This window comes from Choloepus didactylus, assembly GCF_015220235.1.
Source record: "Choloepus didactylus isolate mChoDid1 chromosome X unlocalized genomic scaffold, mChoDid1.pri SUPER_X_unloc1, whole genome shotgun sequence".
Classification (NCBI taxonomy): Eukaryota; Metazoa; Chordata; class Mammalia; order Pilosa; family Megalonychidae; genus Choloepus; species Choloepus didactylus.
In genome coordinates this window covers 689,000-710,662 of record NW_023637621.1, presented here as the reverse complement: position 1 = coordinate 710,662, position 21,663 = coordinate 689,000, and positions in this window count along the sequence as shown.

Here is a 21,663-nt window from a genome sequence, read left to right as displayed (position 1 = left end):
CATACACATAAAATACACACATATATACATACATACAAGACACAGGCAAATATATATACATATATACATACAATACACATACACACATATATACATATACACATACACATAAAATACACACATATATACACACACACACAATACACATGCACATATATATACATACATACATACAATACACATACACACATATATACATATACACATATATACATATACACATACAATATACATATATACATACAATACACATACACACATAAATACATATACACATATATACAAATACACATACACATAAAATACACACATATATACATGCACACATACACTACATATGCACATATATATACATACATACAATACACATACACACATATATACATATACACATATACATATAATACACATATATACACATACACATATATACACACATACACATACAATACCCATACACACATATATACATATGCACTTACAATGCACATACACACATATATATGTATACACACATACAATACACATACACAATACACATATGCACATATATATGCATATACACATATACACATATGCTGATACACACACATAAAATGCACATACACACATCCAATACACACAGACATATGTACATATACACATACGCATGCAATACACATATATATACACACACGTACAATACACATATACACATATATACATACACACATGCAATACACATACACACATATAAACGTACATACATCCAATACACATACACACATATATACATATACACATATATACATATACACATACACATGCAATACACACATATATATACATACACACATGCAATACACATACGCACATATAAACATGCATACATCCAATACACATACACACATATATACATATACACTTACAATACACATACACACATATATACGTATACACACATACAATACACATATATAATACCCATACACACATATATACATATACACATATGTACACATACACATACACATATGTACACATACACATACATACACACATACACATACAATACCCATACACACGTATATACATATACACTTACAATACACTGTATACACACATACAATACCCATACACACATATATACATATACACATACACATAAAATATACACTCACACATATATATACATACACGTACATCACATGCACATATACATACACATACACATCTACATCTACATATGTTTGTGCATGTATGTGTTTCCTGAGGCCACTGCAACAAATGAGCATAAACCAGGAGGCTTAAAACCATAGATATTAATTCTCTCCCAGTTCTGGAGGTCAGAAGTCTGAAATCGAGGTGTCGAGAGGGCTTTGCTCCCTCTGAAAGTCCTAGAGGGGGGTTCATTCTGCTTCTTCCAATTCCTGGTGGCCCCAGGAGCTCCCCAAACCTCCGTCTTCGCGTGGATGTCCCAGTTTCTCTGTGTGTCCCCATCTTCACTCTCATCCTGCCTTCCTCTTAGAAGGATGCCCATCATTGGATTTCAGAGCCATCCAGGTGATCCAGGAAGACTTCTTCTCAAGACCCTTCACTTAATTACATCTGCAAAGACCCTTTAACCACATAAGGTCCCATCCCCAGGCTCTGGGTGCCCATATCTTTTGGGAGCCATCATCCACCACTGCACTGATTGTGGAGGCTGAGTCTGACACCTCAGTACAGGAAGCCAGGGCTCCCGAGAAAGGGATGGTTCCGTGGCTGGGCATGGTAGGTGCACAGAGCATCCAGGACATTTAAGCATGCTGGAGAAGCAGAGACTCCCAGGGAAGGAGAAAGTTGGGTCATGAGATTCAGGGCCACCTAGAAGGGACTTCCATTTACACACTCTGAATTTCCACCAGTGTTTCCAGGCAGCTCCGAATACGTCAGTATCCTCCTAGAACCCAGACTTCATTTCTAGAATGGACACATACACACACACCACCCACCTCACCTTTGATTTCCATTTTAAAGAAACAAAACCATCAAGGGATGTTGACTTCACTGTGCTGGAGTTCCTCTGAATTTATGGTGTAGTATTTACCATTCACAAGATGAAACAAAGAATTCAAAGTATTGCGTATCCACTCAAAGCCTCTTCTAAGCACCCAAAGTCCCCTGTATCCACCCAGGGCCTCCTGTATCCAACCAGAGTGTGGATCCCAAGTGTGTTCTGATGCTGTGGGCTAGCAGACACTCACCACTGGCTGTGCCTTCAGATCCAGGGGAAAGCTGTTAGGAAATTACCTTTACCAGCATATTAACACTTCCTCCACTGTGAAACTTACATTCTTAAAGCACCGTTTCACTGCATGATCATGTGATGGTTAATTTCATGGGTCAACTTGGCCAGGTTATGGTGTCCAGCAAGCACCATATGGCCAGATGGTTTCTGTGAGGATAGTTTGTAGATGGATCTAAATCATTAGTCATCTGATTGCATCTACAGTTGATTGCATCTACAATTAACAAAGGAGATGGGCTGCAGCAATGAGAGATGTCTCATCCAATCAGTTGACAGCCTTAAAAGGAGAACTGATGATTGCAGCAGTCAGAAGGAAGGATGTCCATCTCTATTTCTGCCAGCTAGCTTCTCCTGGGGAATTCAACATCATCTTCAACGAGTTTCCAATTTACATCCTGCCCTATGGACTTTTGACTTGCCAATCTCCACAGTTCCTATAATAAATCTCTTAATATTTACATACATGCCTATATATCCTGTTGGCTATGTTTCTCTGGAGAACTTTGGCTAATACAACAACATTAAAATGTCACTAATACCTACCCTACCCTCAGAAGAGAGAATATGTTCATTGGGATAAAGGCAATTAAAAGCCATCTAAAACCCCAAGAGAACATGGAATGGGACTGTGGTTACACAGCTTAGACATGTGGCCCCTCTCCTACCTCACCACCCTGCCTTCACTCTCCCATCTGAAAAATGAGGGCATTGTCCCCAAACTGCTCTTCAGTGGAACACAGCATCAGGGATTCTTCTGAATCCAGAGCAGAGTGAAGTCCAATTATCAGTGATGAGGCATAAAGTCCACCACCCAGCTGGCACAGGTCCAGCTCTTCACTGGGCCACCCTCCAGCTCACTGACCTTGACTCTCCACTGCCCTTCAGATGTGCTGGGGTCCACGGCCACCACTGGCTCTGATCCCAGCAGTTCCCATCCTCAGCCGTGACAGCTGCATGGTGACTGCTCACCAGCTCTGCAGTCTTCAGCAGAAGGGGCTCTCCCCAGTGTCTCCCTACAATGTAAGTCACCACAGACTGGAAATCACAGGTCACACTTACATAAAAATCAAAAGAGGAAAAAATCCCACAACAGGACATCTCATTGCAAGGCAGTCCTGGAAGGAAGACAGCATGCAGGGCTATAGGGGGTTCTAGAGCTCCCTGACCAGTCCATCATATCCTTCCATGATGCAGGGTCTCAGAAGTCTTTGAATCTGATGACAGTTATGGGATCTCTCTCCTCCAAGAATGCACACCTTGCCCAGTCCCCGTGCTAAAATCAGGCAAATCCAGCTCTTTAAATCTGAGGTGAAATCCACATGACATAAAATTCGCCATTGTGAAGTGTACAATCGGTATAATTTAGTACATTCACAATGTTGTGCAACCACCTCTGTCTAGTCCTTAGACAATTCTTCACCCCAAAAGGGCACCCTGTACCCAATAGCAGTCATTCTCCATTCCCTTTCTCCAGCCCCAGCCCCTGGCACCCTCTGATCTGCTTTCTGTCTCTATGAATTTGCCTACTTTGGACATTTCATACAAATGGGATCATGCAACACATGGTCTTTTGTATCTGACTTCATTCATTTTGCACCCGTGTTTGTAGCATGCATCAGAACTCCATTCCTTTCTTTGGCTGCATAATATTCCATCATTTGGATGGACCACGTTGTGTTTATCCATTCATCTGGTGATGGACATTTGGGTTGTCTCCAGTTTTCAGCTACTGTGAACAATGCTACTGTGAACTTCCATTACAGGTTTTTGTTTGAACACCTGCTTTCAGTTCTCTTGGTGTGCTGGCTTGAATCTGTTACATACCCCAGAAAAGACTATGTTCTTTTAATCCATTCTTGTGGGGGCAGACCTAATGTTGGGTGGCACCTTTTGATCAGCTTGTTTCCTTAGAGATGTGACCCACCCAATTCAAGGTGGGTGTTAATCTTTTCCTGGAGTCCTTTAAGATAGCTCATGGAGAGAGAGCTAAGAGAAGCTAAGAGATGAAATCCAGAGTTTGCCCCAGAGAAGCTAAGAGAGGACTCACAGATGCTTAAAGAGAAAAATGTCCTCAGAGACTCTAAGAGAAGACCCACAGGACAAAGAGAGAAAGCCACTGGAATCAGAAGCTGAAAGCAATGGAAACAGGAGCAAAGACCAGCAGAAGCCGGCATTTGCCTTCCCACCTGACAGAGGTGTCCCAAATGGCAGTGGCCTTTCTCCAGAGTCCAGCTATCATCCTGCTGATGCCTTAATTGGAACATTTTCATGGCTCTTAGAACTGTAAATTTGGAAACTAATAAACCACTATTATTTCTGGTATATTGCATTCTGGCAGCTTTAGTAAACCAAAACACTTGGCCATATATCAGGAGTAGAATTGCCAGGCCAGCTTTGGCTGTGGCTCCAGTGTTTACACACAGGAACTCGGGGCTGAGACTCTATCTACTCCAGGAGAACAAGTCCAAAAGTCAATAGAGGTAGGCGGGGCAAGATGGCAGACTGGTGAGCTGTATGTTTTAGTTACTCCTCCAGGAAAGTAGGTAAAAAGCCAGGAACTGCGTGGACTGGACACCACAGAGCAATCTGTCTTTGGGCATACTTCATACAACACTCATGAAACGTGGAACTGCTGAGATCAGCGAAATCTGTAAGTTTTTGCGGCCAGGGGACCCGCGCCCCTCCCTGCCAGGCTCAGTCCCGGGGGAGGAGGGGCTGTCAGCTCCGGGAAGGAGAAGGGAGAATTGCAGTGGCTGCTCTTATCGGAAACTCATTCTACTGATTCAAACTCCAACAATAGATAGACTGAGACCAGACACCAGAGAATCTGAGAGCAGCCAGCCCAGCAGAGAGGAGACAGGCATAGAAAACAAACAACACGAAAAACTCCAAAATAAAAGCAGAGGATTTTTGGAGTTCTGGTGAACACAGAAAGGGGAAGGGCGGAGATCAGGCCTTGAGGCACATATGCAAATCCCGAAGCAAAGCTGATCTCTCTGCCCTGTGCACCTTTCCTTAATGGCCCTGGTTGCTTTGTCTATTAGCATTTCAATAACCCATTAGATCTCTGAGGAGGGCCGTTTTTTTTTTTTTTTTTTTTTTTTTTTAAATCCTTTTTGCTTTTTCTAAAACAATTACTCTAAGAAGCTCAATACAGAAAGCTTCAAAGAATTGAAATTTGGGCACGTCAAGTCAAGAGCAGAACTAAGAGAGCTCTGAGACAAAAGGCAATAATCCAGTGGCTGGGAAAATTCACTAAACAACACAACTTCCCAAGAAAAGGGGGGTGTCCGCTCACAGCCACCATCCTGGTGGACAGGAAACACTCCTGCCCATCGCCAGCCCCATAGCCCAGAGTTGTCCCAGACAACCCAGTGTGACGGAAGTGCTTCAAATAACAGGCACACACCACAAAACTGGGCGTGGACATTAGCCTTCCCTGCAACCTCAGCTGAATGTCCCAGAGCTGGGAAGGGGGAGCAGTGTGAATTAACAGAGCCCCATTCAGCCATCATTTGAGCAGACTGGGAGCCTCCCAACACAGCCCAGCAGCCCAGAACTGCCCTGGGGGGACGGCACTCACCTGTGACATAGCACAGTCATCCCTCAACAGAGGACCCGGGGTGCACAGCCTGGAAGAGGGGCCCACTTGCAAGTCTCAGGAGCCATACGCCAATACCAAAGACTTGTGGGTCAGTGGCAGAGACAAACTGTGGCAGGACTGACCTGAAGGATTAGACTATTGCAGCAGCTTTAAAACTCTAGGATCATCAGGGAGATTTGATTGTTAGGGCCACCCCCCCTCCCCGACTGCCCAGAAACACGCCCCACATACAGGGCAGGCAACACCAACTACACACGCAAGCTTGGGACACCAATTGGGCCCCACAAGACTCACTCCCCCACTCACCAAAAAGGCTAAGCAGGGGAGATCTGGCTTGTGGAGAACAGGTGGCTCGTGGACGCCACCTGCTGGTTAGTTAGAGAAAGTGTACTCCACGAAGCTGTAGATCTGATAAATTAGAGATAAGGACTTCAACTGGTCTACAAACCCTAAAAGAACCCTATCAAGTTCAGCAAATGCCACGAGGCCAAAAACAACAGAAAATTATAAAGCATATGAAAAAACCAGACGATATGGATAACCCAAGCCCAAGCACCCAAATCAAAAGATCAGAAGAGACACAGCACCTAGAGCAGCTACTCAAAGAACTAAAGATGAACAATGAGACCATAGTACGGGATATGAAGGAAATCAAGAAGACCCTAGAAGAGCATAAAGAAGACATTGCAAGACTAAATAAAAAAATGGATGATCTTATGGAAATTAAAGAAACTGTTGACCAAATTAAAAAGATTCTGGACACTCATAGTACAAGACTAGAGGAAGTTGAACAACGAATCAGTGACCTGGAAGATGACAGAATGGAAAATGAAAGCATAAAAGAAAGAATGGGGAAAAAAATTGAAAAACTCGAAATGGACCTCAGGGATATGATAGATAATATGAAACGTCCAAATATAAGACTGATTGGTGTCCCAGAAGGGGAAGAAAAGGGTAAAGGTCTAGGAAGAGTATTCAAAGAAATTGTTGGGGAAAACTTCCCAAATCTTCTAAACAACATAAATACACAAATCATAAATGCTCAGCGAACTCCAAATAGAATAAAACCAAAAAAACCCACTCCGAGACATATACTGATCACACTGTCAAACATAGAAGAGAAGGAGCAAGTTCTGAAAGCAGCAAGAGAAAAGCAATTCACCACATACAAAGGAAACAGCATAAGACTAAGTAGTGACTACTCAGCAGCCACCATGGAGGCAAGAAGGCAGTGGCACGATATATTTAAAATTCTGAGTGAGAGGAATTTCCAGCCAAGAATACTTTATCCAGCAAAGCTCTCCTTCAAATTTGAGGGAGAGCTTAAATTTTTCACAGACAAACAAATGCTGAGAGAATTTGCTAACAAGAGACCTGCCCTACTGGAGATACTAAAGGGAGCCCTACAGACAGAGAAACAAAGACAGGACAGAGAGACTTGGAGAAAGGTTCAGTACTAAAGAGATTCGGTATGGGTACAATAAAGGATATTAATAGAGAGAGGGAAAAATATGGCAAACATAATCCAAAGGATAAGATGGCCGATTCAAGAAATGCCTTCACGGTTTTAACGTTGAATGTAAATGGATTAAACTCCCCAATTAAAAGATATAGATTCGCAGAATGGATCAAAAAAAATGAACCATCAATATGTTGCATACAAGAGACTCATCTTAGACACAGGGACACAAAGAAACTGAAAGTGAAAGGATGGAAAAAAATATTTCATGCAAGCTACAGCCAAAAGAAATCAGGTGTAGCAATATTAATCTCAGATAAAATAGACTTCAAATGCAGGGATGTTTTGAGAGACAAAGAAGGCCACTACATACTAATAAAAGGGGCAATTCAGCAAGAAGAAATAACAATCGTAAATGTCTATGCACCCAATCAAGGTGCCACAAAATACATGAGAGAAACATTGGCAAAACTAAAGGAAGCAATTGATGTTTCCACAATAATTGTGGGTGACTTCAACACATCACTCTCTCCTATAGATAGATCAACCAGACAGAAGACCAATAAGGAAATTGAAAACCTAAACAATCTGATAAATGAATTAGATTTAACAGACATCTACAGGACATTACATCCCAAATCACCAGGATACACATACTTTTCTAGTGCTCACGGAACTTTCTCCAGAATAGATCATATGCTGGGACATAAAACAAGCCTCAATAAATTTAAAAAGATTGAAATTATTCAAAGCACATTCTCTGACCACAATGGAATACAATTAGAAGTCAATAACCATCAGAGACTTAGAAAATTCACAAATACCTGGAGGTTAAACAACACACTCCTAAACAATCAGTGGGTTAAAGAAGAAATAGCAAGAGAAATTGCTAAATATATAGAGACGAATGAAAATGAGAACACAACATACCAAAACCTATGGGATGCAGCAAAAGCAGTGCTAAGGGGGAAATTTATAGCACTAAACGCATATATTAAAAAGGAAGAAAGAGCCAAAATCAAAGAACTAATGGATCAACTGAAGAAGCTAGAAAATGAACAGCAAACCAATCCTAAACCAAGTACAAGAAAAGAAATAACAAGGATTAAAGCAGAAATAAATGACATAGAGAACAAAAAAACAATAGAGAGGATAAATATCACCAAAAGTTGGTTCTTTGAGAAGATCAACAAGATTGACAAGCCCCTAGCTAGACTGACAAAATCAAAAAGAGAGAAGACCCATATAAACAAAATAATGAATGAAAAAGGTGACATAACTGCAGATCCTGAAGAAATTAAAAAAATTATAAGAGGATATTATGAACAACTGTATGGCAACAAACTGGATAATGTAGAAGAAATGGACAATTTCCTGGAAACATATGAACAACCTAGACTGACCAGAGAAGAAATAGAAGACCTCAACCAACCCATCACAAGCAAAGAGATCCAATCAGTCATCAAAAATCTTCCCACAAATAAATGCCCAGGGCCAGATGGCTTCACAGGGGAATTCTACCAAACTTTCCAGAAAGAACTGACACCAATCTTACTCAAACTCTTTCAAAACATTGAAAAAAATGGAACACTACCTAACTCATTTTATGAAGCTAACATCAATCTAATACCAAAACCAGGCAAAGATGCTACAAAAAAGGAAAACTACCGGCCAATCTCCCTAATGAATATAGATGCAAAAATCCTCAACAAAATACTTGCAAATCGAATCCAAAGACACATTAAAAAAATCATACACCATGACCAAGTGGGGTTCATTCCAGGCATGCAAGGATGGTTCAACATAAGAAAAACAATCAATGTATTACAACACATTAAAAACTCGAAAGGGAAAAATCAATTGATCATCTCAATAGATGCTGAAAAAGCATTTGACAAAATCCAACATCCCTTTTTGATAAAAACACTTCAAAAGGTAGGAATTGAAGGAAACTTCCTCAACATGATAAAGAGCATATATGAAAAACCCACAGCCAGCATAGTACTCAATGGTGAGAGACTGAAAGCCTTCCCTCTAAGATCAGGAACAAGACAAGGATGCCCGCTGTCACCACTGTTATTCAACATTGTGCTGGAAGTGCTAGCCAGGGCAATCCGGCAAGACAAAGAAATAAAAGGCATCCAAATTGGAAAAGAAGAAGTAAAACTGTCATTGTTTGCAGATGATATGATCTTATATCTAGAAAACCCTGAGAAATCAACGATACACCTACTAGAGCTAATAAACAAATTTAGCAAAGTAGCGGGATACAAGATTAATGCACATAAGTCAGTAATGTTTCTATATGCTAGAAATGAACAAACTGAAGAGACACTCAAGAAAAAGATACCATTTTCAATAGCAACTAAAAAAATCAAGTACCTAGGAATAAACTTAACCAAAGATGTAAAAGACCTATACAAAGAAAACTACATAACTCTACTAAAAGAAATAGAAGGGGACCTTAAAAGATGGAAAAATATTCCATGTTCATGGATAGGAAGGCTAAATGTCATTAAGATGTCAATTCTACCCAAACTCATCTACAGATTCAATGCAATCACAATCAAAATTCCAACAACCTACTTTGCAGACTTGGAAAAGCTAGTTATCAAATTTATTTGGAAAGGGAAGATGACTCGAATTGCTAAAGACACTCTAAAAAAGAAAAACGAAGTGGGAGGACTTACACTCCCTGACTTTGAAGCTTATTATAAAGCCACAGTTGCCAAAACAGCATGGTACTGGCACAAAGATAGACATATAGATCAATGGAATCGAATTGAGAATTCAGAGATAGACCCTCAGATCTATGGCCGACTGATCTTTGATAAGGCCCCCAAAGTCACCGAACTGAGCCATAATGGTCTTTTCAACAAATGGGGCTGGGAGAGTTGGATATCCATATCCAAAAGAATGAAAGAGGACCCCTACCTCACCCCCTACACAAAAATTAACTCAAAATGGACCAAAGATCTCAATATAAAAGAAAGTACCATAAAACTCCTAGAAGATAATGTAGGAAAACATCTTCAAGACCTTGTATTAGGAGGCCACTTCCTAGACTTTACACCCAAAGCACAAGCAACAAAAGAGAAAATAGATAAATGGGAACTCCTCAAGCTTAGAAGTTTCTGCACCTCAAAGGAATTTCTCAAAAAGGTAAAGAGGCAGCCAACTCAATGGGAAAAAATTTTTGGAAACCATGTATCTGACAAAAGACTGATATCTTGCATATACAAAGAAATCCTACAACTCAATGACAATAGTACAGACAGCCCAATTATAAAATGGGCAAAAGATATGAAAAGACAGTTCTCTGAAGAGGAAATACAAATGGCCAAGAAACACATGAAAAAATGTTCAGCTTCACTAGCTATTAGAGAGATGCAAATTAAGACCACAATGAGATACCATCTAACACCGGTTAGAATGGCTGCCATTAAACAAACAGGAAACTACAAATGCTGGAGGGGATGTGGAGAAATTGGAACTCTTATTCATTGTTGGTGGGACTGTATAATGGTTCAGCCACTCTGGAAGTCAGTCTGGCAGTTCCTTAGAAAACTAGATATAGAGCTACCATTCGATCCAGCGATTGCACTTCTCGGTATATACCCGGAAGATCGGAAAGCAGTGACACGAACAGATATCTGCACGCCAATGTTCATAGCAGCATTATTCACAATTGCCAAGAGATGGAAACAACCCAAATGTCCTTCAACAGATGAGTGGATAAATAAAATGTGGTATATACACACGATGGAATACTACGCGGCAGTAAGAAGGAACGATCTGGTGAAACATATGACAACATGGATGAACCTTGAAGACATAATGCTGAGCGAAATAAGCCAGGCACAAAAAGAGAAATATTATATGCTACCACTAATGTGAACTTTGAAAAATGTAAAACAAATGGTTTATAATGTAGAATGTAGGGGAACTAGCAGTAGAGAGCAATTAAGGAAGGGGGAACAATAATCCAAGAAGAACAGATAAGCTATTTAACGTTCTGGGGATGCCCAGAAATGACTATGGTCTGTTAATTTCTGATGGATGTAGTAGGAACAAGTTCACTGAAATGTTGCTATATTATGTAACTTTCTTGGGGTAAAGTAGGAACATGTTGGAAGTTAAGCAGTTATCTTAGGTTAGTTGTCTTTTTCTTACTCCCTTGTTATGGTCTCTTTGAAATGTTCTTTTATTGTATGTTTGTTTTCTTTTTAACTTTTTTTTTCATACAGTTGATTTAAAAAAGAAGGGAAAGTTAAAAAAAAAAAAAAAAGAAAAAAAAGAAAAAAGACAAACAAGGAAAAAAAAAAAAAAAAAGATGTGGTGCCCCCTTGAGGAGCCTGTGGAGAGTGCAGGGGTGTTCGCCTGCCCCGCCTCCATGGTTGCTGGCATGACCGCAGACATAGGGGACTGGTGGTTTGATGGGTTGAGCCCTCTACCATAAGTTTTACCCTTGGAAAGACTGTTGCTGCAAAGGAGAGGCTAGGCCTCCCTGTATTTGTGCCTAAGAGTCTCCTCCTGAATGCCTCTTTGTTGCTCAGATGTGGCCCTCTCTCTCTGGCTAAGCCAACTTGAAAGGTGAAATCACTGCCCTCCCCCCTACGTGGGATCAGACACCCAGGGAAGTGAATCTCCCTGGCAACGTGGAATATGACTCCCGGGGAGGAATGTAGACCCGGCATCGTGGGATGGAGAACATCTTCTTGACCAAAAGGGGGATGTGAAAGGAAATGAAATAAGCTTCAGTGGCAGAGAGATTCCAAAACGAGCCGAGAGATCACTCTGGTGGGCACTCTTACGCACACTTTAGACAACATTTTTTAGGTTCTAAAGAATTGGGGTAGCTGGTGGTGGATACCTGAAACTATTAAACTACAACCCAGAACCCATGAATCTCGAAGACAGTTGTATAAAAATGTAGCTTATGAGGGGTGACAGTGGGATTGGGAATGCCATAAGGACCAAACTCCACTTTGTCTAGTTTATGGATGGATGTGTAGAAAAGTAGGAGAAGCAAACAAACAGACAAAGGTGCCCAGTGTTCTTTTTTACTTCAATTGCTCTTTTTCACTCTAATTATTATTCTTGTTATTTTTGTGTGTGTGCTAATGAAGGTGTCAGGGATTGATTTAGGTGATGAATGTACAACTATGTAATGGTACTGTAAACAATCGAAAGTACAATTTGTTTTGTATGACTGCGTGGTATGTGAATATATCTCAATAAAACGATGATTAAAAAAAAAAACAAAACAAAAAACAAAAAAAAAAAAAACCAAATGGTAAGTTTCTGTTTGGAGTGATGGAAAAGTTTTGGTGTTGATGGTAGCACAAGATTGTGAATGTAATTAACACCAGTGAATTGTGTACTTGAAAGTGGTTAAAATGGAAAATGTTACATTGTGTGTATGTTACTACAATTAAAATATATATATATTTATATATATAACTGTACAACAGAGGGAACCCTAATGAAAACTATGAACTTCAGTTAATAAAATACTTTTAATAAAAAAAAAAGTCAATAGAGCCCGCGACTATGTCCAAATGGCTCAACCATAAACTCAACACAGAAAATGAAGGACTTTAACACTTGTTAAAATGGAGGCCAAGTCCCATTTAGGTGGCATCATTCATTAAATTCTTTCTAAACGTGGGTCTGAGGCTCAAGCATCCATGATTGCTTGGACATCCGATTCAGCCTTCACCCACTGTGGGAAACCCAACATCCACACTGACCCTTTCTCCTCCTGCTCCTCACAAGGACCCCTAGATACAGAATGCCCATCTCTCATGGCCCCTTCCATACCCAGACCCACCCCCTGGTGCAAGTTCCAAGGACCTGTCTCCCCTGGCCTCGGAAACACCACACCCCTGTACCTGGATTCTCTGCTTCTCTATGGACCTATCCTGTCCATGCACCAGAAGGTTCCCTCCCATTTGCAAATCTCAGCTTTGCTCTTCAATGTCCTTTTCATGTTGAGCTGTCACCATCTGGGTTAATGATCAATTGTTCTCAAGTGTGTGTGAGTGGGTAGGGGCTTGACTGATGCAGTTGTCCTTAACTGGAGGTGATGCTGCCCTCCAGGGGCTACTTGGCCATGTCTGAAGACATTTTTGGTTTTCATAACTGGAAGTGTGTTTGCTCCTGGCATCCAGTGGGTGGAGGTCAGGGATGCTGCTAAACATCCTACAATGCCCAGGATGGCCCTACCACAGAGACCGGTCCAGCCCCAAATATCAATGGTGCCAAGGTGAGAAACCCTGCTCTGATGTAGAATGAGCCCTTCAAGGATAGGACTCATGGCAAATCCTTTAAAACCTGACTCTAAAAGATGCTCACTGAATAATTTTACTGATTTATTATTAATAGAGCTTAGAACACAAAGTTACTCCCCAAAGTCTTATTTGTGGAAAACTGAAGAGTTTCCCAAGTCAATTCTTCTATTTTTGAATGGACGGCCATGTACTTTGCACGTTCCCCAAGGAACCAAACACAACGTACTAAAGGCACTTCCTCTGATCTCTTTGCTTATGATGATAGCATAATCCTAACATGGACACATTCCCTAATTTTATAGATGAGGAAACAAATGGAGTTACTCTTTCAAAATTCCAAGACTTTTCAGAGAAAGTCATAGGTTTCACAACAAGCTTGGCTTTCTGTAAATTGACCATTTCCTGGTATATGTGAATAGCTTTATCAAGAACAGTGTGTCTGAATGTGATCACAGCTCAGCACACAGGGTTGACAACCTCAGACCTATTGAGTAATACTAAGTCATCATTGCACTCAACCTCTCCTACATATAAAGTATTTTCTCCTTTCAATATCCCTTTAACCCAAGAAAACACATCCAATTCACAGAAATCCCATATGCCTTATTACTACCCAGTGGTTAGCAAAGCAGGCTATTTTTGAGGCTGAACTTGAATGTCTTGGATAAAATTATCTGCTATTCCTTGTCTGCCTGCCTCAGCCCCTGCTGAGTTATCAAGGTGCCTGTGGGACCCCCTGATCTTCACACTGGTGAACTGGGCAGGCTCACATGCTGCACCCACTGCTTTCAATCATTCATCCGTTGCTACTTACCCAGTTTGCGCCATTAACGGGATAAATTTTATAAAGAGAGAAATTCTGTCCTCCAGGGACTCACGGGTCATCAGGGAAAACCAGCACCTAAAATTACACCCTTAAGAGAGAGGGAGGAATGTCATAGATAATATCTGTCTTATCCAGGAATCAGGGATAGCTCTAAAACTGTCTTAGCTTCCTGGTGCTGTCATATCAAAGGACCACAAACGGGTGGCTTAAAACCATAGAGATTTATTGTCTCACAGTTCTGGAGGCCAGAAGTCTGAAATCAACATGTCAGTAGGGCTGTGCTCTCTCTGAAATCCATAGGGGAGGTTGCCTCTTCCCTCTTCCCAGCTTCTGGTGTTTGCTGGTGATCCTTGGCGTTCCTTGTAGATGCATCACTCCAATCTCTGCCTCTGTCATCACACAGCCCTCTCCCTGTGTTTCTGTGTCTTTCTCCCCCTTCTTATAAGGACAGTTATGTGAGATTAAGGGCATACCCTACTGAAGAATGACCTCATTTTAATTTCATCAATTCTGTCTGCAAGGAATCTATTTCCAAATAAAGTCCCATTACAGATAACAGGTGTTAGGACTTCAACGTATCTTTTGGAGAGGACAGAATTCAACCCATACCATCAGCTAAACAAAACAAGGTACCATATAGCTTTAGGATAGGAGAAAACGAAATAGATACATTGGACTACTAAGCATCTTTTAATCATATGGTAGAAGACACAAAGACACAGGACAGCAGGCAGACACATTTGCAAGAGTTCATGCATTCAATCTACAAAAGTTCCTTTTGAAAGTGAGGAGAGAAGGGATGACTGTCTCAGTGATAAAAGGCACTCACTAGCGCTCAAGGAAGCAAAAACCCAAGCACGAGATTTCACTGTCCATCCTTCCTTTTGGCAAACATATGAACAACGTTACCCATCCAAAGCAGGAAAGAATGTTGCTTGCTGTAGCCTTCAGAAGGCAACCTAGCAATCTCCATGAAAAGTAATCAAAGAAACACCATTCGGCCGAGCCATCCCCCACCCCCTGCCCCTTACTTCTGCGCCACCATCCTGCAGAAAGAAAAAACAACAGGATTTACTATCACATCATTTTAAATAAGAAGCACAAAAATTGCCTGAAGGCTCAATAGAAGGAGGATGGCTTGCATCTGTAAATGCCGACAAGTAATGTCTCAGAGCTATCAGAAAGAATAAATTGGAGCTCTCCATGGTGCCCCAGAGGGCTTTTGATACATGTTGTTAAAAGAAAAGGACCAAGTTGCAGAGACAAATAGGAATATATGAAGGGTTGCTAGACCTGCTTCAGGTAGAGCTTATTTGGGTAGGTTGGGATGGCTTAAAACTAAGGACTTTATTATACTTTAAAAATATTTAATATAAGTGTTAAAACACATCTCAGGATGGGTGAACAGACAACTTGGGCATCTCCATAAATGCAGAAAGGGGTTCTTTTCTCAACAGCCATTCAAGACACAAGGATACAACAAAAAGAAAAGTCCTTCCTAAAAAAAGTACCAGTGATACTGATCCTAAACCAACAACCAAGAGCATGCTAAAGAGGGACAAGCTAATGGGGCATTTTCTAATGTGAGTTCCAAAGACCTCCAGCTACTCTGCAAGGCATAAAATCTGTTGTGAAGTGAAGTTTGGGAATTCTCAATACCACATCCTTTTACTTGGGACTTAAAATGCCTGAGAAACCCTGCAGCTAAGGCATCTGATAAACTGTTTATTGCCCAACATTAGATGACTAAATTGCTTCCAATTCTTTTGTGCTTCTGGATGGAGAAGCAACAAAATGTTTTCAATATTTACATTTCAAAAAGTACCATGCGTCTGTTTGATTTGCACTGTTTTCAGTACATGATGTGTCAGAGGACATTTTTTCTGCATTTGGTGACCCTTTGCAGGGTTTTATTGACTGGAATAGAATCTTAACATACTAGGATGGAAAATGTGAATATGTGCAAAGATGTAATCTACCATTATTTTTTTGGAAATTAGAATTTTTAAAATTAGTAGAAAGCCAACATAGCAGACCATGTCTTGATTAATGTGCTCTAAGAAGAGAAAGTAAAGATGGAAGGAAGTTTGGGAACATCCTACTGCCAGAAGGGACACTTCTGGGCATTTATCCCAAAGAGGTGAAAACCTATATCCACACCGATCCTTTACAAACCTTCACTTTATTTGTAATAGCCCCAAACTGGATTCAGCCCAGAAGCCCTTCAAAGGATGAGTCCTTAAGGAAACCACAGAACACCCAAACATGGAATAATACTCTGTAATAAAAGGGAAGAAAACATCAAAAGAGGAACAACTTGAATGAAAATCCAGGAAATTAGGATGAATGAAAACAGCCAATCCCAAAACATTACATACTGTTTGGTACCATCTATACAACTAAGACTCTTGAAGTGACAACATTTTAAGATGGAGCACAGGCTATTGGTTGCCAAGGCACCAAGCGATGAGTGATGGAAGTGTGGGAGGGTGGTGGGTGTGGCTATAAAAAGGAAGCACAAGGGGTCCTTGTGGTTATGGAAAAATGTCCAATATCTTGACTGTGGTGGTAGGAGTATGGACCTACACATGTGATAAGATTGCACTGTGCTAACACACACACGTGTTCAAGTAAAACTGGGCATATCTGAATAGCATGGGTGGATTGTAGTAATGTCAATATCTTGGTTGTGATATTATACTACAGTTTTGCAAAATATCACCACTGGGGGAAACTGGCTCTTGGGGATTGAGTGACATCCCCATAAACACCTGTTCAAGTTTTAATCTGCATTCCTGTGAGTGAGAACCTGTTTGTAACTAGGACTTCTGAAGAAGTTATTCTTAGCTAAGGTGTGAACTCGATTCTGAGTAGGATATTTGAAGATCCGTTTTAGATGAGGCCAAATTGAATCAGCGAGGGTCTAATCCAAATGACTGGACTCCTTATAAGCAAAGGAAATCGGATGTGGAGGTGAAAGCCGGAAGTCAGTAGAAGCCTGAGAACAAAGCAGATTGTCACGTGATGGATGCAAACCCAGAACCCCAAGGATTGTGGGGAGCCAGCACCAGACTCGGGGAGAAAGCACGGACTGCTGAGAACTTTGTGTTAAACTTCCAGCTTCCCAAAACCATGAGACAACAAATCCCTGTTCTTTACACCAAAGCAGTGTGTAGTAACTGTCATAGCATCCCTGGAAAACTCAGACGGTTTTAACATGTTGGTTACAATATTATACTACCGTTTGGCAAAATGTCGCCACTGGTGAAATTGGGTAACGGATACACAGGATGGTTCTATATTATTTCTTCCAACTTCATGTGAATCTACAGTTTTCTCAGAGAGAGACAATGAGAGAGAGAGGTTGGGGGGGGGGTGGGGAGAAGACAGCCAATATCATAGGTGAAATCTTGCAAATAAAACAGAGGTTTTGAAAAAGAAAAAGCTGCAGGAGGTACAGCCGGACCTCACACTTTGACATTATCAAGACGGAACCCAAGTGCAAAGGAAGCAGCTAGTATTGATGGGAGGAGGTTTTATGTCTTTGGAGCCTCATCTTGGGGGAGGAAAGCTATGGCATTTAGAAGGGTTTGAGATCTACAAAACGCAACATAAGAAAACACCCCTGGGGTACGGGAAGAAAATATCACCACCTCAACTGCTATCAATTTTATCTCCTTTTAAAAAAATTAATATTTTGGAATATATTTACACTAATAATATAGTGGTACATAAGACATGTGTATAGTTTATAAATGAGTAAATACACATTCAGTGGTAGCTGCTGAGGCTGCTCTTCAAATAAGAAGTTGGAAAGTCCAGAAATTAGTGGAATAGAGGACAAAGAACAGGATTATTTGAGGAAGGGTCTGGCGAGCAAGTAGAAGGGGATGCACAGAGTGAGAGCTGCAGGCTTCCCCAGGAAAAAATAAACCATATAATCCTGCTTCCTCCCTGCCCCAGTAAGCCTGTGGGGATTGCTGCATGGTCCAGGAAACCAGAGTTTCTTCTCCTGGTTTCTGTGAATTTGCTCGGATTGTCACCAAGGCAACCATCTCCTTCCTCGATTTCCCTTTCTGGACCCCTCTTGCAGTCACAGAGAGTGGGGCTCTCCTGGAGGGTAGGGGAGTGTGTGTGCATGTATGTGTGTGTGCATGTGCAAATGTGGCAGAATCAAACAGTTGAGCTCCTGTTGTGTGACTTGCCAATCTGCACCTTTGACATTGAACCCCTGTGCTTCTCTTATCCAGTAAATAAACTCTTAAGGGAGTAACAGTCTTGAAATTTTGTCTACTGTAGATAATGACATTTTCCTTTACTGCTATGTTTATATTTTTCCTGCATTGAGTTTCATTTTTACGTAGTCCAGTAGGTAAAATTCAGTCGTCTATTGCTTCAAAGCTAAGAAAGTTATTCAGCCACAATCTGAAACCCTAATCCAAATTTGGCTAGCTTTTTCCTTTTTTAAACATAACAAATTTTGAGAAATAGATATTAAATGCAGGCACATTCTTCACCCATATTATTCAAGCTTAACATTTTAATACATTGTGATATAATTCACATAACATAAAATTCACCCATTTAAAGTGTACAAGATATGTGTAACCATCACCACAGTCAATTTTGGAACATTTTCATCAAAACCCTGTACCCTTTAGCTATCATCTCCCACTCCCACCAATCCTACACCCATCCCTCCCAACCACTAATCCACCTTCCATCTCTAAGGATTTGCTACTCTAGATATTTCATACAAATAGAATCATGCAATATGTGGCCTTTTGTGTCTGGCTACTTTCACATAACATAACATTTCCAAGATTCATTCAAACTGCAGCATGTATTATTATCCATTTCTTTCTATGGCAGATTAATATTCCATTGTCCAGATGGACTGCATTTTGTTTATCCATTCATCTGCTGATGGACATTGGGGTGCTTCCACCTTTTTGTATTGTGAATAATGCTATAAAATCCATGTACACATTGCAGGCTTAAGAGGGAATGCATCTCTCCATCATTACTAGGTGTGATGGTCAAGTTCACGTGTCAACTTGTCCAGGTGATGGTATCCAGTTGTTTGGTCAAGGAAGCACTGGCCTGATTGTTACTGTGAGGATATTTTGTAGATGGAGCTAAATCAGTAGTCATCTGATCGCATCTACAACTGATTGCATCTACAATCCACTGAGGAGATTGCCTTCCACAATGAGAGAAGTCTCATCCAATCAGTTGAAGGCCTTAAAAGAAGTGATGACTTCAGCAGTCAGAAGAGAGAATTTCCATCTCTACTACAGCCAGCCAGCTTCTCTTGAGGAATTCCTGAAAACCTTCATTAGAGTTCCCAGCTTGCAGCCTGCCCTATGGAATTTTGACTTGCTCATCTGCACAGTTGTGAGACTATAATTATAAAAATCTCATAATATTTACATAATCTATCTCCTGTCGGTTCTGTTTCACTAGAGAACCCTGGCTAATACGTTAGGCAATGCCACATTGTGTCCCAAAGTGGTTCCACCAATGGACACTCCAATGGCCTCACATCTGCACCCCAGAAATTGGTATTATTTGAGTTTTGCTTTTAAATGAACTCCAGGGTATATAACAACTACTCAGTGTGTTTTCAATGCACACTTGCCTGCAAGTGAGCATGTTTTCATACATGTACTGTCTATTTTGCAAAATGCCCGTTGCTCATTTTCTCCAGCAATTTCCTCAACTATCTCTGAAGTTCTTTATATACTCTGGATTTGACTCCTTGGCTTCTCTTTTCACTCTTTCTATACTGTCACTGAATGAATAGATATTCTCCACTTTAATGTCATGGAACACACTGAATATTGTTTAAAAACTCCTTCTCAATGCTGAGGTCATGACTGGACTCTTTTCCTGGCACCATCTCCTAAAGTTTCACATAGTACTGATTTGCACACTTAATTCTATATCCATCTGGAAATGATATTTGTGGACCATGTAAAAAGGGTCCGATTTGATCTTCCTCCTCAGTCACACCCAGTTGCCCAAGAACCAAATTGCCAAAGGCCATCTGGGTCCCCTTTCCATCTTCAGTGCCTCTCATCCAAAATCTAGGGTCTACCCCCTGGTCTGTGTCTGGGCTCTCTGCACTCTTGGGTTGTTCTCTCTTTCCATCCCAGTGACAAGACCACATTCTCATAAATAGTTGGTGACACTTGGTGGAGCAGTTCCTCCCACCTGCTTCTTCAAGGTGCTGGGCTCATCCCACCCCTTGGCCAGTGCACACATGCTTAGAATCACCTTGTTTAGTCTCTCACACCCCACACAGTGAGGGAGGGTCCCCTCACCTCCCATGCAGGAAGAACCTACCCCTATCTCCCCACCTGCAGGGACTTCACCACCATCTTGCCTGCAGGGTCCCTCTTAAACAACTCAACTGCAGCAACTCCCCAACTGCTGGCCCATGCTGTGCCTGCTGGGAACCCCTGTTTCTGCACCTGCAGGCACCCCAGCCTATCTTTACACCCACTGGGATCTCCCTCAAACACCCCTCAACCCTGCACCCCACTGCACTCCAGACCCCAGAGCATCCTCCCCCACACCCCATCTGCAGAGACCCCCAGCGCTATGTCCCCACTGCACCCCCACAGTCCACGGGGACCTCCTCTCACCCTGCCTGCAGGGATCCCGTCTCTGCACCCCACCATCAGAACCCCACTTCCATCTGCACCCCATCTGCAGGAAGCCCCCGTGGACTAGCCCCCTCCACTGCTTCCCCATCAGGGACCACACCACACCCCCCAAGGGAAAACCCCATCACTGCACCCCACCCACCCCACGGGGTCCTCCCACACACCTCCACGGGGAGCCCCCATCACTACACTTACCCTCCACTCCGCCGAGACCACCCCGAACCGCGCCCTCGGGGACACCCCTCCTGGCCTCACCGTCCCCGCTCTCGGGAACTTCTGTCCCTCAGCGAGTAGGCAGGGCGGGGGCGGAGCTTCGTTCAGGGCCGGGCGGGGCCTGGGCCGGGGTGGGCGGAGCCTTTATCCCGAGGCAGAACGAGCCGCAGCCTCGCGGAGTGGGCGGGGAGAGGGCGGGGCCAGAGGCGGGTGCGGCCTCAAACCCGGAAGGCGGGCGGCTAGGGGCGGGGCCTGGGCCGGAGCCTCGCTCGAGGCGGGGGAGGGGCTTCCTGGAGGGGCGTGGCTCCCCGGAGGGCGTGGCTTCCTG